Source organism: Octodon degus, unplaced genomic scaffold (assembly GCF_000260255.1).
Source record: "Octodon degus isolate 3935 unplaced genomic scaffold, OctDeg1.0 scaffold00012, whole genome shotgun sequence".
NCBI classification, from domain to species: Eukaryota; Metazoa; Chordata; class Mammalia; order Rodentia; family Octodontidae; genus Octodon; species Octodon degus.
This window is the reverse complement of record NW_004524588.1, coordinates 5,101,586-5,125,161: the sequence shown is the minus strand read 5'-3', so window position 1 is coordinate 5,125,161 and position 23,576 is coordinate 5,101,586. Positions and strand designations below refer to the sequence as shown.

The 23,576-nt window shown below is 33.7% G+C and overlaps 1 protein-coding gene across 2 annotated transcripts in view; it reads right to left on the bottom strand.

Annotated features, from left to right (window-relative positions):
* Nucleotides 1–23,576, bottom strand: part of Atf7ip (activating transcription factor 7 interacting protein) — a 152,686-nt gene that overhangs the window by 86,321 nt on the left and 42,789 nt on the right. Inside the window, exon 1 of one of the 2 annotated variants that reach the window (XM_023709496.1) lies at nt 3,458–3,481. The exons of the other annotated variant lie outside the window; for it this stretch is intronic. The gene's annotated coding sequence lies outside the window, so the exon portion shown is untranslated. Of the gene's footprint in view, nt 1–3,457; nt 3,482–23,576 lie in introns of those variants that run through there. 2 annotated transcript variants of the gene reach the window in all.

The window sequence follows — 23,576 nt, the reverse complement described above, 5'->3', positions numbered from 1 at the left end:
GTATACCTTTAACTGGCCACTACATAGAATGGAAGAAAAAAATGAATGCCCTCCAATACACATAGAATATCCATTTGAAGAAATTCCAAATTGACTCATAAATTTTCCAAGAAATTAAGCACATAAACTTGAATCTAATAAAGAATATTAACACAGAAAACTACAGTTGCCATTAATAGAAAAGACAAGGTGTCAGTACCACCATTTCTGCATTACCACATGGCCAGTGAAATAAATCAAGTAAAAGAAGACAAATATCTGGTGCTCCTGTAGAAAGAAAATGTCGCACCACTTAACATTAGAATGTAAGTCTTTCAAGAACTAAGATGTATAGAAGGTAAGAACACTGCTTTTACACTGCTATCCACTTCCTGTAATCATTACCCAATGGAATGCTGGCAGGACATTAACTGTTCTGGTTTGTGGGCGCACCTTCTGATACAATGCTCATAGGTAGGTATCTTTAAAAACTGATCTGATGCTTGTTAAGCCACAGTGTTAAAAGGACATACAACCATGTAACATGCAACTCAAATAAGGTCACTGTGCAACCCACAAAATATCAAATATTTTCACATTCCTAAGTGGGAGACAACTACTCTTTCACCAATCACAGCTTTTCCTTGCCACCATCTGATTTCCTTATATAGATAAAATGTGTTAAGATATGTAACTCCTAATCACCCAATCCAATCTGAGGATCCATTTCCTTTAACTCTCCCCCAAATAACCCAATCTATACTATACAATAAACAAATTCTATACTATGCTTTGATCTAACATCCTCACTAATAGACAATCACAGTTTCCCCATAGTAAGCATACTTCCCTCCCTGTAATAAATAGGAAATTCATTATTCAAGGTAAGTATGTTTACAGTGGCCTTTGGCTGCTAGGCATTAAACAACAAGCCTGGCCTATCTGCTAGAGGTTGAATAGCTTAAGAATCTATGCCTTTGTCAAATGGTTTCTAGACTATGATCAGATATTCTCTCAATTTTAACTCAGTAACTTATGACATTTCTTCATCTATCCTTTTTATTTAAATTATGGAAATGAATAAAATTATTTAGAAAATTACCTTCAGTTAAAAAGAAACTTCAATGCAAAATTACCCTGGTCATTATTTTAAGAGTCATTAATTACAGTCTAGAATTTCAACTTGAAGGTTTTTTCCTTTCAAATTCCAAGGTCACACTAACTGCAAAGTTTTTCTTCAAAGAAGATACAATGAAAATTTTCTAGTCATGTTAGTTTCTGACTCCACAGTACAAAATAATTACTTATATTAACTTTTAAATATTTTCAAATTCTGAACTGTGATTATTTTAGACCTTTACCTCAAAATATACACATTTCCGTAATGCAAGAACATGAATGCTATATTCATTCATAGATCTCAATTCCACTTCTCTCAGGCATTTTACTGTGTGACACTGAAGAAGTAGCCTAATATTTCAATTTCTTAGTTTTGGATCCCTTGGAAAGAAAATAACACCATTAGCTGCCACAATGGTTATGGCTAAGATTTAACTAATTAACATTAACTATTATTAAACATTCAGAATGTAGTAAGCACTCAATAAATGTTATCATCGTCTATGTATATTCAAGATGTTTTTAGGCATAAATTTCTCAAATACTTTTGCTGTTTAGTATACTAGAGCATCTAACATATAAACCTCATATTTAATAATACTGCTATCACAAAATAACATTTAATAAAAATAAATATCCAAGATAAACTGGTTTTGACAACAAATCATTTAAGTTCAGTAATCATAAAAGCACTGCAAAAAAGAGTAACAAAATAACTACCATCCACACCCACAAGGGAGCACACTACAGCCATTTACCAAATCTTTTATGGGTTCTAAAGATTATGAAAAACTGACAAAACAAGGAAGTAGCCAAGCAACCGGTTCAAACTAGTTCGGCCATATTTGTGTAAACCAATCAGCACTCTCCTTTTAGAAGTCTATTTTGCATAAGCAAAGCACATTTTAAAAAGATACACATTAGAGAAGAATATGTTACCTGAAAATAAGTCTCTGTGGCTGTGTTACAAGAAGACATTTCTAAAGGTCATTTTAAATACTGTCACCTACATCTAAGATGTCATTCATAAAATTTCTGCAAAATAAATGGTACTTTTTAAAGTGGCAATACTAGAATCATGAAGCTTTCACATGGTTGTAACTTGTTTTCATAGAAGTGGCATTTATATTTTCAGCAAGAAAATGTCTGCCATATTTAGAAGCAACTGCAAATGTGATAAACTAGTGCTTTTTTTCATGAAAAAGACAGTATATACTCAGATTCTACAGCTCTGGGAAAATACTATCATTAATTAAATCTTTTCTACCAGTCTTCATGTTTTAATAACCAGAGTAGGGTGTGTTACCTGCAAATATATCTCTGGCTTGTAAATTTTTTGTAAATTATTTCTAAGGAAAGCCCAACAAGCCACTTCGTTAAGTGAAAACATTTTCTTCTCTGCTTCATCCTCCTCCACCCACTCCTTTCACACTTCTTTCTAGCAAAAGGATCATAGCTACGAAACAACAAAGGGAAGCTGTTTTGTTTTAGCCTACCATCTATTTGCTCCAAAAGCTCAAGAATTTAAGTGGCTGTTCAAAAGCTGCTCACACACTCAGCCAATCAGATGCCAACATTCTGATTCCTGCCCAGCAACAGGAGGGGACAATAAGATCAGAGAAACATAGTTAAAGAACTGGATCTGAAATACCTCAGTGTGGTTCTTTGTCTTAAGTAAGTAATCTAGAACATAGTTTGCATAAAATTCTAAGTCCGTATTATATGCATTAAATATACAACACAAACAAATAATACAATTTATCTTTCATGCTACTTTACCTTGCTTTAATATATGTCTATGAATGTTTCTAGCAATATAAATTTCATACCTGAGGAATGAGTCATCATGGACCATACCTAAGAACAATGAGTTAGATCATACCTATCACTATTATTATATATTTCAAAGTCCAAAAATTAAGTTTTCTAGACTCAAAGGACTTCTTCAAATACCTTGGTAAAGTGCTGCGTCTACTCCACTGAACTGATTAAGTTTAACTCATATAATGAGATTAAAATGGCCAATTCCTATTTTAAGTGGCATAAATATAATTTTATCATCTTTTTCTTAACTGCCTTTCATAGCAGGTTACAAAGGGTGATATGAACTTTTCCTTCTGAAGCAATTAAAGATGTGTGTATTATAAAGTAAATATCCATATAAAATGGAAGGGAAATTTCTTACATTTCACATCACTTCACAAAATTTTAATACAATATTATAAAATGAATATAGAAAATTTTTTCTCAAAATCACTGTGTAGATTTGCTTAGTAAACAGTTTTAAAAAAAAAAAAAAAACAAACCTCATTTCCCACCCACTTCAGTACAGATGGACCTTGTAATTTTTCAAACATACCCAAAAGGGAGCTTGCTGCAGCCATACTCTTAGTTTATATAATCTCCCCACAGGAAAAATAAATCAACAGCTGCTTCAGTGCTTCAGTCTTGCAAGAGAACTGAAATTCGCTGTCCGATTGGCTCAAAGCCCTACTTGTCTAAAGCCAATCAGACATCTGCAAGACAAACCTTGCCCAGCAACAAGGGAAGCAGATGAGGGCAAGTGCTCTACCAAGAATGCAAGGGTGTGAAAATAAAAGTGAATAATGAAATTGAAGCATTAGTAGTATAAATCAAGGGGCTTTGTTTGAATGGCAGGTTTATGGTAGGATTTTAAAATCTTATTTAAAGAAAAGAAAGACAAGCTTTCCAAACAGCCTTAAAGCCAACTACTGCCAAGATTATTTTGCCAAAATGCATGCACACAAAATACTTTATTATTTAAAGTAATGAATATCTGATAAAGTATAATGAAAAATAATGCTGAAGCAAAAGTTTAGAAAACATTAAGCAAAACCATTTAAGTGAATGTAGACTGCTATCTTTGACAAACAAAGGCACTCCAATTATATTCATACTGTGAAAAGTGTAATTTTCTGAAAGGGATGCTGAAAATAATTTTTATTCAAATTTGTTTTCTTGATTTAGCACAGCTAAACATGACTCAATAGACCTGATTAATAGTGACCTACTCTTAAATAATCATTTTAGTAATCACTGATGATTGCTAAACTCTTTAAAAGTACAACTCTGTTTGTTAATCATCACTGAGTCCTGTAACTTTACAAATGTGACTGCTGCTGGATTCTTTAAGAGAATCAAGTCTTGGTTAAAAACTACACTTTATTTTGAGCTGCTAAATTGTGCTTGAGGATTTACAATATTACTGAAAAATAAAATCAATTGTGTTCGACAACAAATGCTAATTAGCTATACTGTTCACTGACAATTAACTGGACTCATCAACCTGAAAGTGTCATGGTTCATCCACTTTGACCCCATTTGCACAAATTTGGTATACAGACCTTTAAATATCTTTAATACTATGTATCTTGTCACTTTGTTTAAAATCCATTTTTTTTACAGCTTTAGTAAAATACAATCACTACTCACTACTTTCTCTACTTCTGTTAAAATCCCACAATGACTTTCACGTGTTCACATGTTGTTTCCTGTTTACTCAAAGCACCTGGTAATATTTATTACTTAAGGATCTGCCGCTTCCTGTAGTTCACAATTTTCCAATTTTGCTAGGCCCATGATCACAAACCTTGAGTCTCCAAAACACAACCCAAAACTCAGTGCAAGGTGCTAACATTACAATTAAATCCAAATACTGAGGTTTTAGTTTAGAAAAACCTCAAACATTAACATCTTCTGTCTTAAAAACAATACACGGGCCCTAGGTTTGCCACCACTGTCAGAGGCTGATTCTTCTCTCAACCTGCATAACAGCACCATCAGAAGCTTCCTGGCATTTTCCCATCCCCCAAAAAAAGAAAAAGGATAGAACAGAAATAAATGATGGACCTTGAGGTCAATAAGTGGTCAGGCTCCTCAGTCTCTTGTGATTGTGACATCATATATCAATTTATCTTCTATCATTTTTATCTTATGTGTTAGAGGATCTCTTGGTTTTGCTAACTTTGAAAAATTAATTCATTAATGCTGAAGATTGTTTACACTGAACAACCTTCTGCTCCATTACAAAAAAACAAGGACTCAAATATAACTCAAATATTGCGATATTCAGTATTGGGGGAAAAAAATAGTTTCTGTTTCAGTAAAACAAAAAATAACAGAAAAAAACCCTAAAAGGTGTTTCTTATGTACTGATCAGTCACAAATTCAATAAATTATTTTTTTTTAATTTTATTTATTTGTTTATTTATTTATTTTGTGTGTGTGGCCAGCTCAGCCCACCAGGGGGCGGGGCTGGCTGGCATGTGGTGCTAGGGGATTGAACCGCGGTCCCTGTGCTTTGCTTAGCTTAGCTTGTTCTAAGTAGGTGCTTTAGACCACTGAGCCATCTCCCCAGCCCCTCAATAAATTATTTAGTGAACAAAATACTTCACCCCTCAACAAATAAGTTTTCTGCCTGGCATCAACCAACTGGTATCAGGTCAGACATTACAATGTCAAATGTAATATCCTCAAACTAAATTAAAAAAAAAAAAAAAAAAAAAACCCTTGGGCAAGCTAAATAGCTCAGCGGATTAAAGCGCCTGCAAGCATGAGCAAGGGCCGGGTTCGATTCCGAGGCCTGCCATGCCGGCCCCACCCCCGGGGCACACTGAGAGGCCATGGAGACTGGGCATGGTGGCACCTGCCTGTAATCCCAGCTCTTGGGAGGCTATAAACAGGCGGATCATTACAAGTCTGATCCAGTAGTGAGACCCTGAACAGGGTACCCTGTAGACCCTTCCCTAAAATACAAAAAAATAATAATAACCCTCAACAAAAAATATATTATCTCTACCACCAATTCTTTAAACAAAATTGGACCAAATTATGTTTTTGAAATTATAGTTACATCAAAACCATAATGGTCACTATAGTCTAACTTCTCATTTTATGCATTTCTGTGTTGAGAAATTGCAGGGTAATCTACTACAGGGGCGAGGAGCAAGTCACCTAATAATCACTTCTGTACATGTACTTTGAGGATCATTTCATTATTTGGGGAAATTAAAAGATAGGATGCAAAATAAATGCCACTTTAGTATACACTGATCAAATTACAACCCCTTAGAAAACTGTTCCGTTACCCATTAGCTTACCTAACTCCATCACTAAGTAAATAAGGAGCATAATGATTTCCTCAAGCATTTAAGAAAACATTTTTGCAAACATATGCTTCATATTTTTGCTTAGGTGAACTGTATCACCCAAAATTCTTTATGAAAAGCTGAAAGTTGTAAATATTTGAAATGTCAGAAAATGACTTTTCTTAATTCAACATCAGGAAAACAGTGGAGGGCTTATTCCCCCTTATGATTGAGTTTTACTAGGTAGTAATGCAAAAAGAAAAACGACAGTAAAACCAGCAAAAAAAAAAAAAAAAAAAAAAAAAAAAAAAAAAAAAAAAAAAAAAAAAAGAGTGAAAAAGACAGAAGCAATTCCATTTATAATAGTTTCAAAAATCATAAATGTAGCAAGAAATGTACAAAACTTTTAAGAGGCTGATATCTAAAATATATTAAAAATTTTACATTTGAGTAATAGAAAATGAAATAACCTACTTTAAAAATGGACAAAGCACTTGAACAGACATTTCTATTAACAGACCAAAAAGACAATAGTCCAGAAGTAATAAACATGGAAAGATGCTCATCAAGGAAATATGAATGCAAAACTACAATGAGAGAACCCCTCACATTCGTGAGGATAATTGTAACCTAAGAGCACGAGCTCTAGCAAGTACATGACAAAATTAGAGACATCATATAATGCTGCTAAGGCTGTAAAATGCAGCTGCACTGGAAAACAGACCAGTACTTCCTGAAAATGTCAGACATTCCACTCAGAAATTCTACTCCTAGGAATACATACATATCTAAGCAAAACCAAGTCCACAAATACTCACAGAAATACTACTCAGCCAAAATTTTAAGAGCATTCAGCGACCAATGAATAGAAAAACTATAGCATATTCATAGAATGGAACTATTTGGTCAGGTAAGAGGCCTGCCACAAAAGGTTATACACTGAATGATGCCATTTATATGATATTGTCCAAAGTAGGGAAATCTATAGAGATGGGAAGCAGATTTAGTGACTGCTAAGGGCTGGAGGCTTTGGGAAGAAACTAGAAGTAGTTGCTAAGGAGCACAGGATTTCTCTTTGTGGGATAGTAAAACAGCTTTGTGATAATAGCTACATAACTCTAGGAATATGCTATAAATCATACTTTTAACAGGTGGTGATATGTGAACACCATGTCGATAAACTTCTTATTTTTTAAGAAGCAACGGCAGAATTTCAGGGCAGTGTTTTGTTTTTAACCTAATTTTCTGGGTCACATTTCTAATACTGGAGGGCAGGAGGTAGTATTAAGAAAACTGAGTGTTGATTTGTACTTCAGAAGATTCACATTTCTAGGTCCATAAATGCATCTGCAATTACACTACTAATAAGTGAGTACAAGTAAAATATCACTGGCATTGTTCTCTGTGGCATCATTTAGATGAGCCAGTTACCAGTTTCTCTGTCCTAACTAAATGGAACTTAATTGTACAGTACACTTATCTTGCAGGATGACAGTAATGTGCATCACATACACGATAAGGAAAAAAAAAGCTAAAAAAAAGTTCCTTACAAGTATAAAACAGATGAACACTCTAAGTATAATTATTAACAGTCTTCTGCACGTGAAAAGTACAATTAATTGTCTTATATCAGAAAGTCCAGAAAATCCTCAGTGAGACAAGACACATTCTTTTCCATTACAGACTCGTCTAACCCAAAGCCTTGGGTTGTGGATGTAGCTCAGCCTCATGCTGCTCCCCTAATCCACTTGAGACTCAGGTTCAATACTCAGTACAGCTGATGCAAACATGCGCATATATATATACAAAAACAATGAAAAGCATTATACATAATCAATGTGATTACATGTCTCATAACAAAGTATATCTCTTGAATTTCTTGGAGTTTCACATGGCTCTGTCACATTTTATCTTTTTTTTTTTTTTTTTTTTGCAATACCAGAGATCAAATTCAGAACTCTGTACTGCCAGACAGGCACTTATGCTGCTGAGCTATCTCCTCAGCCCCTGTCACATCCTAAAATAATTTCTTTATTCCTATATGTCTCTTGTCACCACTTAATGTATTGACCAGTATATTTAGAGGTAGTCTTTTAAAAATAATCATTATAAATGGACCCTAATACCTAGATTTATACATTGTTTACTGAAATATTTCTGTACTTCCCATAATGTATCTACTATAAAATTACAAAATTTTATATATTTAAAGCTTTGATATCAGAAAACATAAGCATGCTGATACCATCATGATGAATTTCTGAGGTAATTTCACAAAAGGATAAAAACAGTCTGCTGTTGTAATAGTACAATACATAATTCTGGAAACAAGACAATACTGAGTAAAAAAAAAATGATGTTACATACATACAAATGATAACTAAAATAATTTTTAAATGAGAAAAACTATTTTTTTGAAAGGCAAAGTAATCTAGAACAATTTAACAAGTAAATACTTCACATAGTAAACTAATATACTGACATGTTTCATATAAGAAATAAAATATATTCACATATACATTGTTTAACAGAAGGAAAACAGCATCAACCTAAGTCAAATCTGACACTAAACAGGCATTTCTCAACAGCTTGCTTCGTCTGATTTCCTATTTCAAAGAAAAAACACACCATCAAAAGAAATATACATTTACTATTATAAGGATAAAATCCTCTTTGAAATAATATATGCCAAAAGGAGTCCCTAACAGCCATCTTATCCACTTTCATAAAAACTGAAATACAATTTACATAGTCATTGTGGTTGGCTAATGAAAGCAAGTTCACATAACCAATCAGGAAGCTAAAAACTGTGTAACCATAAAAGGAGAAAGTTTAAAGCTGCCTGGCAACAGCCTAAATATAGAAACAATATACTAGTAAGAATCTTCGAATAGATGTGAATACAAGAGTAAAACCACCAGCTAAAACATTTTACTTTCTTAGAGAAAAATGTGTCTTACCTAAAACATGAACCTAACACCTTTTCTCATTAGATGCCAATTAAAGAAAAATAAATGCTAAGTCAAACAAATGAGCTACTTCCCAGTAACATACTAAATCCATATCATTTTTCACATGTGTGTGCACATGTATGTATACATTCTCATAAATACATACTTGTTTTTCCATTTTCAGAATAACGAGGCACTTAAAATTATGAGTTCTCAAAACTGGAATATTACTGTATTTTTCTAGCACTTTTTTCTGAATTATTTGAGAATCTGTTTAGAAAAACTGCTTAGCATATTTATATATTTCTTTGTATAATACAATTTTACTCTAGAATGTAATTTCCAAAGATTATAATATGTGGTCAAATTCTCAATGATGAAAATAAGATTATAAATTAGTAAGAAATTATCAGACCTCTTCCACTTGCCACTCCCAAAACAATTTTTGGTGAAATGGTAAATTAATTTAGAATTTTATTTACCATTGCTTTCTAAAATATGTAATTCTTACATTTGTCACTAAAAAATCTAAATAGTTAATATGAAAATTATTATGTGAACAACTTGTTTTTTTGACAACTTATTTTTATCATAAGTCTTAGAAACAATGCCTTTACAACATAAAAGCACAAAATGGTTTTAAGCAACAAAAATTCTACTGAAGAATGAATAGAAATTAAGCAATCCCACAACTAAGACTCTTTAAACATTTAAATATAAATACCATACTTCGTTTTTTAATTTTTGTTTTTACTAGTAAACACACACCTGCAGTACATAATAAGTACATTCATCATGGGAAGTTTTTACATGTAGATAAAATAATTCTTTTTTACGTTCCCATCCTCCTCTCCCTCCCCCTCAGAAAATACACTTCAAAAACTTAGTCTCTCTTATTATTATCACTGTCAATAAGCCAATATTCTCCACCCACTCTTCAAATTATGTCCTGTTTTCACATAACTCTGTCCACAAGCTGTGCATGTTACTGAATTCAGCTGTCTATTTTTATTATGTATTATGGAACTCAATTAAATTTTACCTAAAGCAATGAAATATGAATGCAAAAAATAAAGAGCTGCTATATGGGCATCCACAAGATAAAGTGAAAAGAAACATGGATCAGGGTGGAGATCTTGAGCCAATAATTTACCACTTTTAGATCTAAAATTTTGCATATGAAATATATAAGGCAGTTAAAGACCCTAAAAGATCCTTCAGGTTTTTTTTCTCTAATAACATTTTTGCAAATTCTACTCTAAAATATACTGCCCTTTTAGCAATGATAAATATATGTTGGCTTTGTTTATGTATTCAGCATTTGTAAGAACCTTACTACAGGACAATTTTTAAGACACTGCAAAGAAATGATGTAATTAAATGTACAAAAACATAATCTTAACACAAAACACTGTAGATAGCCATAGAGATATATATATTTATTATATTAGCCCTATATATTAAGTTAATATTTATATACATGCCATATATATTAAGTAAACCATATATATGAAGAAATATAGGCAGTAAAATGCCATGTATGAGTATTCTACACACGACTATCAAAATTAGGAATAATTTTCTAGTTTCCATCAACTGTTGTCTCCATCATAGACTGCTTAATCCTAATAATCAAACTAGGAGACTTTCCCAAGTTAAAAAAAGACTCTATAGAAGCTCTATTATCTTCCTTCTAGGGTTTATACCCCCTATTTCATAAGCCAGCTTTCTAAAAACTGATTCTGCAAGACAAGAGTATGCCTTTCCAATCTCAATCATATTTCTGTTCATAACACTATTTATAATTCTGTTTTGGTCACAAGACTTCACAAGTAGTTGCTAAGCAACAGCAGCAGGCTCAGTTCAGGGCTATTGGAAATCTGGCAGTTTGCCAAATGAAAATAGTTAAACTGAGCCTAGAGCCTTCAGAATGTGAAGGAGGAGAAGGGCAAAAAAGAAAAGGAACCAAAAACTACATTCCTGGAGTGATAAAGACTGTAAGTATGAAGAAACTCTTTTCAAAGTTTGACAAATTCAGTATTTCCAATCCTGAAAATTTAACATCTTGTCTTTAAGATAAATATTTCAGAGCTATTTTCTAGTAACAAAATTTTTTTGATCAGCCACATCACTGTCTTTAGAAAATAAATTCAATACTGTGCAAAAACCATCCTCGGAAAGAAGAGGTCAGCAAGCAGTCTGTGGGAACTGACCATGACAATATTAGATCTTTAAAACTGTACGAAATTACATTTTCCTCAAGTATGTTTTATCTCTGCCTGTTTAACTACTAAAAGATGAGTTAACTCCTTTTGGTCTTTTTGAGATGGGGGTCTCACTACACAGTTTAGACTGGCCCTGAATTCACTCTGTAGCGCAGGCTGTTTTCAAACTCACAATTCTCCAGCTGAATGCTTAAATTACAGGTGTGCACCACCATGCGTAGTTAAGATAACTTTTGTATACTGGACTACACTGTTTTTTAATTATAAACGCCTCTAGTAATGTAAAATATAAGCATATTAGACAATTCAAAAGGATTTCTAAAATTAGCATTTTTCAATAGAAATCAAAAAACCACTATGTTTCAATATTCACTTACCAGGTTAAAATAACAAATAACACTGATAAAAATAAACAAGAACATAAAGATCATTCCTTAAGCTGGTAAAGATCACCTCCTAAAAAGAAATTTCTATTGGTAGACAACATAAAAACTCCACTGAACGCAAAAGCAGAGTATATAGATGCTATAATTAATAATGTAGAAATCCTGCCTAAATAAATCAGCAGACTTTCCAACATTAGAAGCTGCAATAAAAAAAAAAAAAACATTTAATTCAGATTAGCAAGAAAAAAACTACCTGGAAGTATTTATATGAAAGAAACTCAGCGAAGTATTAAAAAAAAGTGAAACATTTGTGTTTTGCTAAGATACACAATTCAAGGTAGGAAAAAAATACCAGTTTTTCCTGAGTAAACTTATTAAAAGAAATTTTAACCAAAAGTCCACTTATATAATTTTTGTACTGCAACAAATATTTAAAGTTAATATGTGCCCAGGCATAGTGTTAAGTTCAATGGCACCTTAAAAGAATCATGTATCATGACCAAGTAGTTTATCTCTGAAGTGTGTGAATGGTTCAATTTACAAGAATTAGTCAACATGATATACAACATTGAAAGAATAATTGAAATCACATAATTTCAAAAGATGCAGAAAAAAACATTTGACAAAATGTGACACTTTTTTTCATCACACATGTGAGCACACCTGTAACCCTTGCTACTTGGGAGGCTGAGGCAAAACGATCAAAATGTTGAGAACTATCCCATCAACTAAGCAAGACCCCGCCTCAACATTTGAAATAAAAAGGACTGAACTGGCGAGAGCACTCCTGAGTTCAATCCACAGTAATTCAAATACACACACACACACACACACACACACACACACACACGAGAATGTGTATGGGGAAATATTAAAAATTAAAAATAATAATGCTTGCCTTCTTAGATATGACAGTATATGACAAAGCAGTAATTACTACACCAGTTAATCTTGACTGTTAACCGGATTGGCTTAAGAGAAGCCCAGATTAGTAAAGTACATGTCCAGGTGAGCCTAAAGGGTTCACGGAAGCATGACTTTGGGAACTATATCTGGTCCTTGGCCCCCTCTCAACTGTTCTTCCAGGATGCCCTGAGGTGAGCTGCCTTCCTCTTCTTGTACCCTTCCACCATGATGACTATGTCTTGGAGCAGCTAATCGTAAACTGAAACATCTCCAACTGTGAAACAAAACAAATGATCTCCCCCTTTAAATTGTACTTTGAAAGGTGTACATCAGGAATTGGGTGTAATATATGACAGAGAAGCCATCCCACATTAACTGGGAAGATATTTTTAAATGAATGGCTGAGAATACATCAAGACAGTTCAAATATGAATACAACAGCAAACTAGATAAATTCTAAAAATGACTTGTAAAAAACAGCATAGTGATATGGGACTAGTATCCAAACTATAAAATATCTATTAGTTAAAAAAAAAAAGACAACTCAAGATAAATATAAATATCAACAGACCTTTTTTTTGTTTTTGTTTTGGGGTTTTTTTTGGTGGTACCAGGGATCAAACTCAGGACTTTGCACTTGCTGAGCAGGTGCTTATGCCACTGAGCTATATCCCGGCCCACAACAGGCAATTCTTAAAAACAAGTACAAGATGTTTAATTTTACTAAGCAGTGAATACAACAATAACAACAAAAATACATTTTTACCCATCAGACTGGCAACAATTTATGGGAAACATTAATGTATAGAAGTGAATAGTCTCATACACTGTTTAATCAATTAACTGTCAGAACCATTTCTAAGAGAAACAAATAAATACGTATCAACTGTGACATACTAAGCATACTTTGATATATGCATCTCTTACAATAAAAATTTTAAAAAGGAAATGTGTTAGTGTTCCTATTGCTGTTCTACAAACAGCAAAACAAAATAAGAAAATATCTTCAAAATAATACTTGACTTTCCACTAAAGCACAATAAAGAGTTTAAAGGAATGTGACATCTCTCACAACCATGAAATGCTAAGAAATAGTATTAAGTGTACAAAAAATACAGTATGGAACTAAAATTAATAAAGCAAACAATGGGGGTGGGCCATAATTTATTAAATACTGCCTACTCTTAACACTGAACTCCAGAAGATACAAGGAAGTCACCATCCAAAAGATAAATTACCAACCAGCCTGTCCCATATGCAAAAGGATGCACTGCCACATCCCTACAATCACCTGAGTTATCAGCATGCACCCAAAACAAAGCTCAAAAACAAGAAGTATAATCAAGCCAAAAGTGACAAGTGCACACCTGTAATCCCAGGGTCGTAAGTACTTTTCTATTTGCTGAGACAAAATACCTGTGCTCAATTTAAGGGAGGAAAGGTATTTAGCTCACAGTCTGTTAAGGTTTCAGTCAGAATTCACCTGGCCCCAAGGTAGGGTGGCCTGGCTGAGGAGCAACCATGTTCATGGCCACTGAAGAAAACAAAAGCAAGGAGAGCAAAACCAGGAGAGAGGAAGCCTCTCTTCCTCCCTTACATTGTAAACAAGGTTGTAGCACTCACACCTTCGCCTGCCCTCTTCTTGCAAAGGCTCAGGATGTTTATTAAGTGAGGAACCTGGCCCCCTGCCAAGTCACTTAAAGTTTCAAACTTCTCAAGTTGACACAATGAATTAACCATAACATCCTATACAGCTCTACACATGTGCTCTACATCCCAGGATTTGGAACTCTTCAATTTCTTAAGAATTCCTTGGCTTAGCTGCTAAACTTTCCAAGTTGATACAATGAATCAAGCGAGGATCATAAATTCCTTGCAAACCTGCCTAATTTAGCAGTACCACCCTCTACTTCACACTCCCCCCCCCAAAAAAAGGGGGGGCTTGAGATATAGCAAACTTTTGTCTGGGTTCAAGACCCAAAACCAAAATAAAGCTGAGCATGGTCGGGGGGGGCGCCTAATCCCAACCCTCTGGGAGCTGAGCAAGATTACAAATTTGACCCAACACGAAATGCTCAGCAATTTAGCAAAATATGGTCTCTAAATGAAAAATAAGAAAGGGTTGGGAATGTAGTTCTATGGTAGAGGACTTGTCAAGCACACACTGCTCAATCCCTCCCTACCAATGCAAAATGACTTAAGCGCCAAACCTTACAAAACAAACGAATGAACAAAACACGTAGCTAGGCTGGGGAGATGGCTCAGTGGTCTAGGCTTCTACCTGGCAAGCACAAGGACCTGGGTTCGATTCCTAGTACCATGCTGTGCCAGCCCTGCACTGAGCTAGCCACCAAAACCAAGCCACTGGGCTAAGGAGGATGAAACCGGAGGATCTCTACTAACCTGAGCTGCAGAGTAAGACCATGTACCAAATACATAAATTTTAAAGAAAAATTGTACAAGTTTTTCAATAATTCTGGTCTACTGACTACCAAGACAAGCTAAACTAAAACAAGCAAATTTTTAAAATATGATACCTAGATATACAGTGATGATTTCAGAAAACCAGTACTAAAAAAAGGGTAAAAGAAAAATTTTCAAAGAAATATGAATTAAACTGCCATCAGACTTGTCATCAGCAATACTGAATTACTAAAAGAACAGTGAGTTATTTTTATCTCACAGTTCTACTATGAGCCAAATTAGTACTCAGTAAGAATGGAGAAATAAAGATACATCTACTACCTCTAAGCAAAGACTGAGAAAACAGACTACTGGTAAAACAACTACATGAAGATACACTACAAGTATAAAACAATAAAGGATACTAAGAAGGAATTAATATAAGGAAGCCAGCCACACTACTTAGGAAAAAAATAGTAAACTCATTGGTAAGTTAAAATAATTGAGGACTCATAATCTTTAAAATAAATACTCTTAACTAAAATCCCAGATAACCACAATATAGGAAGCTAGCAGTTTTCAGAGTCGCAGAACATGAGACAAAGAAAAAAATAAAAACAATTATCAATCAAAAAGCTAGTTGGGTTTTAGGCCAGTTAAAAACACCCATAAAAGAAATTAGAGGTACTATAAACAAAAGGCATACCTTACAATACAGCAGCATAGAAAAGCTGATTAAGGGATGAAAAATATCATTATTATGCCAATCCTACCCCACCCAAGAAGTAGATATTACTATAAAACCTACAATAACACATTTATTTATAAAAAAAAATTCTAAGTCAAGTAATGGTGTAAAAAAGACGTGTTCTGCCACTAGAAATATGAATCTTTAACATGTTCAAATAATTCAGTTTATGTCCCTGAAACATAAATGTGATGTTTGTCAGAGCAGGTTTCTAATTTTTAAGTATACTAACCAGGTAGTTAGTATATCACTAACCAGTTACCTTTCACAAGTTAAAGAATAGGAAGTCCCAACTAAAACTAATGCTTAAAAGTTGCAAAAAAACCAAATGTCTGTTGTTTAACTCCTAGAGAGGAAAGCAAAATACAAACACTTGCCTAACTTTCACAGAGAGCAAATTGGTCAAGCAATGATACATGGCTGACACTGACAAAGGATCTGCAAACTGCAATACAGGGCTTAAGGATAAACCCTGAGGGGATTTGATTGAACTTATCAGATACAAAAGTTACATTTTTTGTTATATGTCTTGCTTTAATTTGGTCTTAACCATCCAACAGAAAAGTATAATAACAAGGTATGAAAAGCAAAGCCATATTAATATGCTGAGCTGTAAAGGGCTCAAGTCAACAACTTCTGACATTGCCAATCCTACAGATAACCCACTACTATTATGGACTGCTGGACTATATTGGAATATTTTGCTGAATTCACGCACCTACAATATTTAAATGACAATAGAATACCCTTCTCTGACAAAACTAAACAAAAAAAGGGGATACAAATGAAGGACCATTTTGTATCCGTATATACAAAATAATTAGGATAGATATACAACTACTTTCTCTTAATTCAATGAGAAGAAAGATTTGTAGTAATAGTGTTTGGACAGGATATCATGTCCGCATCTTGTACTATGAATAACCACTGGAAGACAATATGCAACGTATTAATTACTTAGGAATATTTTCTTTTTCTATGTATAGGGTCTTTTATTTATTTATTTATTTATTTATTTGGTGGAACTGGGGATCGAACTCAGGTTCTTGCATTTGCCAGGCAAGCATTTATTCCACTGAGCCATCTCCCCAGCCCCAACGTATTAATTACTGAAACTATCCTATTAATCGGTTTTGAAACTGTCTCATTGCTATTTGTTTCTCAATAAAATTTAAAAAAAACCTTGCCTCATATACATCTTTTCTCCCACTTGACTAACCTCTCTACCACTTTTCACTTTGCCCTACTTATACCTAGCCCCCCAAAATGTAGACAGGTTTGTATTTTCTCAATAGTAGCAAAATTGGTTCTAAAAATGTTCAGAAAGAAAACAATAACCCCATAGATATAGACCCTATTCTAAAATCTATGAATGAAAAAATAATGAATGCAACCCCCAATTAACACGCTATGACAGAAAAATAGATAGAAGTTTATATAGTCCACACGTTTTTCACATGTATATCCAAAAGAAATATTAATATTGACCTTTCCTGTACAGAGAAAGAAATCTTAATATATTCAAAGACCAAAAGATAAAGTAAAGCACGCCATAGTCTATGGCTGTAAGTTAATAAAGTTAAATATATGAACAGTATAAACGGAAAATTATTTCCTTACAAATTAAAAAAAAACAAAACACCTGGGATCAAAAATAAACCCAAAAATCAGGGTGGATTTCATAGAAAAAATAACAAGTGCAAATAGCATACCACCTAGAAAATTCAACTTAAATGAAAAATGATATTCAGATGAAACCAAACCTTAACTGCATATAGTATTGATTTCAAAAACACTAGAAAAAGCCAAAGGGCAAGAAATTACAGTTTAAAAAAAATTATGAGAGAAAATTCAGGGCTGGGGAGACAGCTCCGTGGTATAAGTGCCTGCTGGGCATGCGCAAGGTCCTAAGTTTGAGCCTCAGTACTGGAAAAAGAAGAAAAAAGAACATTCAAAACATAGTCAGCAACCAAAGAAACCACGCCAGTTCTTTGAAAACAAATCTATTCAAATGAGAGAAATGCTATGGAAGATCCCAAGAAACATAATAAATAATATTAGAAATTATAAAAGATATAAATATAAGGAAATCTACTTGGCTCAAACATTCAAGTGTTAAAATACATCAAATGTAAGAAAAGACTAAAAGAATGTTAAATGCAAATTCAACAGTGCAAAGTAGCTACCAAAAATGTTACTACAAAGTTAACAGACATTGTCTATTGCAGAATAGACATTTACAGAAAATAGGGCTATTCTATCTCTCGCTTTTTTTTTTTTTTTGGCAGAACCAGGGATTGAACTCAGGCCCAAGTACTTATTCTACTCAGCTATCTCCCTGGTCCCAAGTTTTTTTCTTGGCAGTACCAGGAATTGAACTCAGAACCTTGTGCTTACCAGGCAAACACTTATTCCACTGAGCTATATCCCTGGCCTATTCTTAAAGAGTATTATGTTTGCTCTGAGTATCTCAGATGGAGGCTTTAATAATAACTTCAAGGTAAACAAAAGGATGATCATGCTAAAGAACAATCTGGAACAACACGTTGTATTGGGAATAGTTTGGAAAAATAAAGTGTATTTAACCAAGAAAACACAAGGAAAAAAATTTCACAACTTCAGAAAGACACATGGCTGAAGGGAGTGGAAAGGCAAAAGGTAACTTTATCTCAGAAAATGTTTTGTCAGTATCAGACAAAAAATAAAGAACTGTCCTACGAAATCAAAGAGGCCTTCTTTTGTTATTTTTATACCAAAGGAGGTAAAGGACAATAACCTATCTGGCATATTTAAATAGTAGATTCCTGTGCAAAGAGTACTGTTTGAACTACTTAACCCATTTCAGTTCATTTTTGAAGAGTCTGTGACCTTGGGGCTGGAGAGATGGCTCAGTGGTCTAAAGCACCTACTTAGAACAAGCTTGGCAAGGCATCAGGGACCGTGGTTCAATCCCCCAGCACCACATGCCAGCCAGCCCCGCCCCCTGGTGGGCTGAGCTGGCCACACACACACACACACCACTCTCTCTCTCTCTCTCTCTCTCTCTCTCTCTCTCTCTAATAAATAAAAATAAAAAAAAAAATTTTGAAGAGTCTGTGACCTTATACTACTTACTAAATAAATTATTATTGCCTAAGAGAAATAGTACAAACTAAAAACTCATACTGTCATGCCCAAATTTTGGATCACCTACACTCAACTTCAATAATATCAAAGACTACATACATTTTAGCCAAGTATGGTGCTGCATGCCTATAATCTCAACACTGGTAGGCTGAGGCAGGAGGATACCAAAACTCCGAGGATAACTTACCAATTTAGAAGACCTTGCTTCCAAGTAATAATAAAGTAAAGGACTGAGGAGGCAGTTCAGTGTAAAGACCATTGTTTTAATTCCCAGCACCCCCTCAAAAGAAGGACTATATTTTTATCTTCATGATTTTCATCTGTGTCATACATGTTCCTCTTAAATTTTTCTATGTACAGAATATTTCTCCATTTTAGTTCCCTCATTAATCTTTGCTACAACCCCCAACCAAATCTAAAAACATGCAGCAGATTTCTCTATCTTGGTCTAACAACTCTCTTCTAAATACCAGCCCAGGGGCCAGCCAGAAGCTCAGCAGATTAAAGTGCCTGCTTAGGCAGATGCAGGGACTAGGGTTCGATCCGCTTGCTGTGGAGACTGGGTGTGGTGGCATGTGCCTGTAATCCCAGAGCTTGGGAGGCTGAAAACAGGAGAATCACTGAGTCTGATCTATGTAGTGAGACCCTGTAGATCCTGTTCTAAACACACTAAAAAATAAATTAAAAAAATAAACAAATAAATACCAGTCCAACTCAAGGTTCCTGGTCTAACACCATAGCCAAAGAAATGGCTCTAGAGAAGTTTAAAAACCTTCACCAACATTTCAGATGCATGATATTCTCCATACCAAGAGAAATCATGACCATCTCTTCTCAAACACATTTTGTCAGTCAGTGAAATTGTTTACTGAGATGAAACACACAGAAATATATAAATCTGTATAAAGACTATACATTATAAATATTTAAAAATCCAGGCAAATCCAAAGGTAACAGTTTATGTCCCTGAAACATGAGTATGATGACTGTCAGAGCAGGCTCCCAATTTTTAAGTACACAACCAGTAAATGACTGACCAGTTACCTTTCATAAGCTAAAGAACAGGAAATCCCATCTGCAACCAACACTTGAAAGTTGCAAAAAAAAAAGTCTGTTGTTGAACTTCTAGAGAGGGAAGCAAAGAAAAACTTTCCTTATATAAATCTTCTCTCCCATTTAACTAACCTCAGGATCACTTTTTACCTTGTCCTACTCATACCTATACCCCCAAAATGTTTATATTTTCTCTCTAAAAATATTAATATTATGGAACACTATTTGCATTTCTTTATAAACATATACTTTCACATCTTTACAGTTATGATAATATATTCTTTATTTTATATTGTTGCTTTTAACTTTATTGGGATTTCATTTTTCTGTTTACAGTATGCCAGGCACAAAAAAAAGAATGTCTGTGAACTCTTACTCTTAAGTAGAATAATAATATTCAATAGAAATTGTAATACATTCATATTTTAATTGTAGATTCATAATTTACTTTGTTAAAATTCTGAAAAAATTAAATATGGAGAAAATAAATGAGTAGGGATAGAACTAGAAAACTTGACTATATTTGCATAAACATGTATCATATATCATATGTCAATGAGTGCCAAAAGTAAAAGCATAAACAATCTAATTTATAAAGGTGAATTCAAAGTGCTAAATTTAAACTAAAACTTCAAAGTTAAGTAAGGTTACAAAATGTCATCTGTCTGCATGTACCAACTGGTATCAGTGCCAAGTAAAAATACAACAACATCTAAAATTGATTTATATGTAATATGAACATACTGCATACATGAGTAATATTCATATAAACCCCATTATTGTTCAATTCAAATGTGAAGAAATTGTAAAAAGGTGAAAATGACATCCTGTAAAAACATCAAATCTAAACATGGCACTCAAAATTTCTTGCATATTAACATTAAATGTTCTCCTAATCCTGTTACAAGAACTAAAACCAAGAAAGAAAAAAAAAAAAAAAAAAAAAGCTTTTCTCCCAATGTGAAAGATATAAAGCCTGAGGGGGTGAGGAGGTGTTACAAATATCTTACCTGTGGGAAGCTTGATACTGTGAAAAGGACTTCCTCTTCCTCTGTAAACCACTGCTATTTAATTCATCTGTATCAACATTAAAAGCTAATACAGACTTCTAGATCAGCCTTCTTGAGACTAAATTTCTTGTTTGATTCATAGTCATAAAAAACAGGAATACAGTAGGTTGGCTACATATCAAAATTCCTTTCAAAGTGGTTCCACATCTGTTGTATAGTTTGTGCAGCAAACATCCCATTAACCACAAAAGCCAAAAAAAAGTCATTCAGTATGTCAATGAAGCTCACAGAATACACCAAGTATATCTTCAAAATGACTGTTTCAAGTGAAAATGCCTAGAATCAGAATTCTTTGTACTGCTTTCTATGCTGTCAACTATTGGGTCTGCAGCAACTGTGTGCAGTTAAGTACCTCCCACACATTACCCAATAGTATCAATAAGCATAAATCTATGAAAGCAGAACTAAAACCTTAAAAGGCTCATGCCTTCTCACTATTTCACATACTGATTGTCAGTTGTGCAGGTCTTACTACTTTATTCTAATGTATAACTCTGTTCTTTCTGTCCAAAAGGCTGAATTCTTACACATTCCAAACAGAAAATCCATGACACGTATTATTTGCCACCCTAGTGCAGCCTGACTGCAGTTACAGCTAGCAGGCACCAGTAAGAAAATTTACATAAAGCAGTCCTCATTTCAAGACCAAGCTACAGGGCAGTACTGCTGAGTAAACCCTCCCCATGTGTTCCCCCAACAGGCAATGACTGGTTCTAGAATATATCTAGCTATCTATTCACTAATACAGTTCAAATCCAGACAATAAAAGAAAACTAACATGTAATTCTTACATAATCAAAATTATACTGCCACTATGCAAATATTTTTTTTTGCTTTGCTTACTTGTGACATAGACTAATTACATGAAATTCAGTGGCTACTATTTTTTATCAATCATTAAAAGTATAAATTATAATTCACATCACCTAAACACTACCCTCATTCTACTCTGCAACTACTTTGCAAATATCATTAATCACTTTGTAAGTATTATTAAACAGACTTGCTCTTAGAACCATATGATCTTTACCAAGTAAGACTTATGCATCTTCAGGTACCACTAATCACGTTTATCATTAATTAATATCACCAAATCCTGTGCTTAGCATAAAAATGCAGACATGTTAAATTATAAATATCTTTGCAAGAATACATTTTGTCAGTGCCACATTCCTTTTGAAACCACATCACTGATAGGCTGTTTTTACTGGCCAGATCTCACCAGGCAAAAATTGAGTCATTACCTATGAGTGTGATTCATTTAAACTTTCCTTTTCCTTTTTGCTACCTACTAATAGGTATTTCTCTATCTCCACTGTTTCTTTCTACTTAGATGGTTAAGAGAATAGATACATCAAATATCACTTTCAAATATTCCAGAAATTTGTTGAGTCCTACATCTAAAATCATAATAAAAATGACAACATACTTAAACAGGAGTTATCTAAAACAGGTACACTTTTGAACCTTATTTTTAGCTACATTAAAACATACTTTCTTAAGATATCCCTACTGCACAATAAAGAATGAGGCTCTAAATAGAAAAATTATTACCATGTATCAATAACAACTGCCAGATTTGTAATACCCAGATAAACATGTTACCTAAGCAGTCAAAGATTTAAAAAATGACTGATTTCTTCAAACACCTGCATTCTTTTCTTAGGATGTATGCCCAAGCAGCAGCAGTTGAAAGGACAAACATATGATGTAATTCACAGGGTATAAATCACAGTTAATAACGGTGGAAGAAAATAAGGTCAAAAAGATTTCTATACCATATATTGATTATAAAATCTCAGAAACAGAAAAGAGGCCTTAGAAATTATCTAGGCACTGTATTTCTTCCTAGTTTAATTTGTTTAGATGCTGCCTCTCTTCCTACATGTATATACATCCAAATCTTAAGGACAGTACTTGAAAACTCAAAAGAGATAAAATCATTTAGTCCAGCATTTAAAATAACCATTGAAATATTTTTTTCGAAGTCAAATAATCACCTGTAAATAAATCAATCAAAAGCAGCTCAATATATGAGGCTGAGGCATGAGGACTAAAAATTAGGTTCCAGCCTGGGCAAGTTAGCTCAAAACTTTGTCACACAAAATAAAAAGGTTTAAGAACAAAAGCTCAGTGTAAAGGCCTGGGTTCATTTTCCAGCATCACAATTTTTTTTTAAAGCCAAAACTGGAAGTCGGGATTCTATCTTGCCATTTCTCAAACCAGTAACAGTAAAAGACCAGTCTTTTGTTTCTAGTCTACCACAGAGCAATATTTTCATAAAATACAATAAAAATGAATTACATAAAAAAGGAAATTAAAAAAGCAAAATAAGCCACAGTTATTTTTATTTAACTGATAAAATTAGTTTATCTGACTGATACAAAGGTTTTCGTAATCTCTAAACTTCTGCTTTTATGTCAAGGAAGACAAGAAACAAAAAGAGTTGTTGTAATGACCACACACCAGGTTCTTAGTAGCATTCAGGCAGTTCCTAGCTAA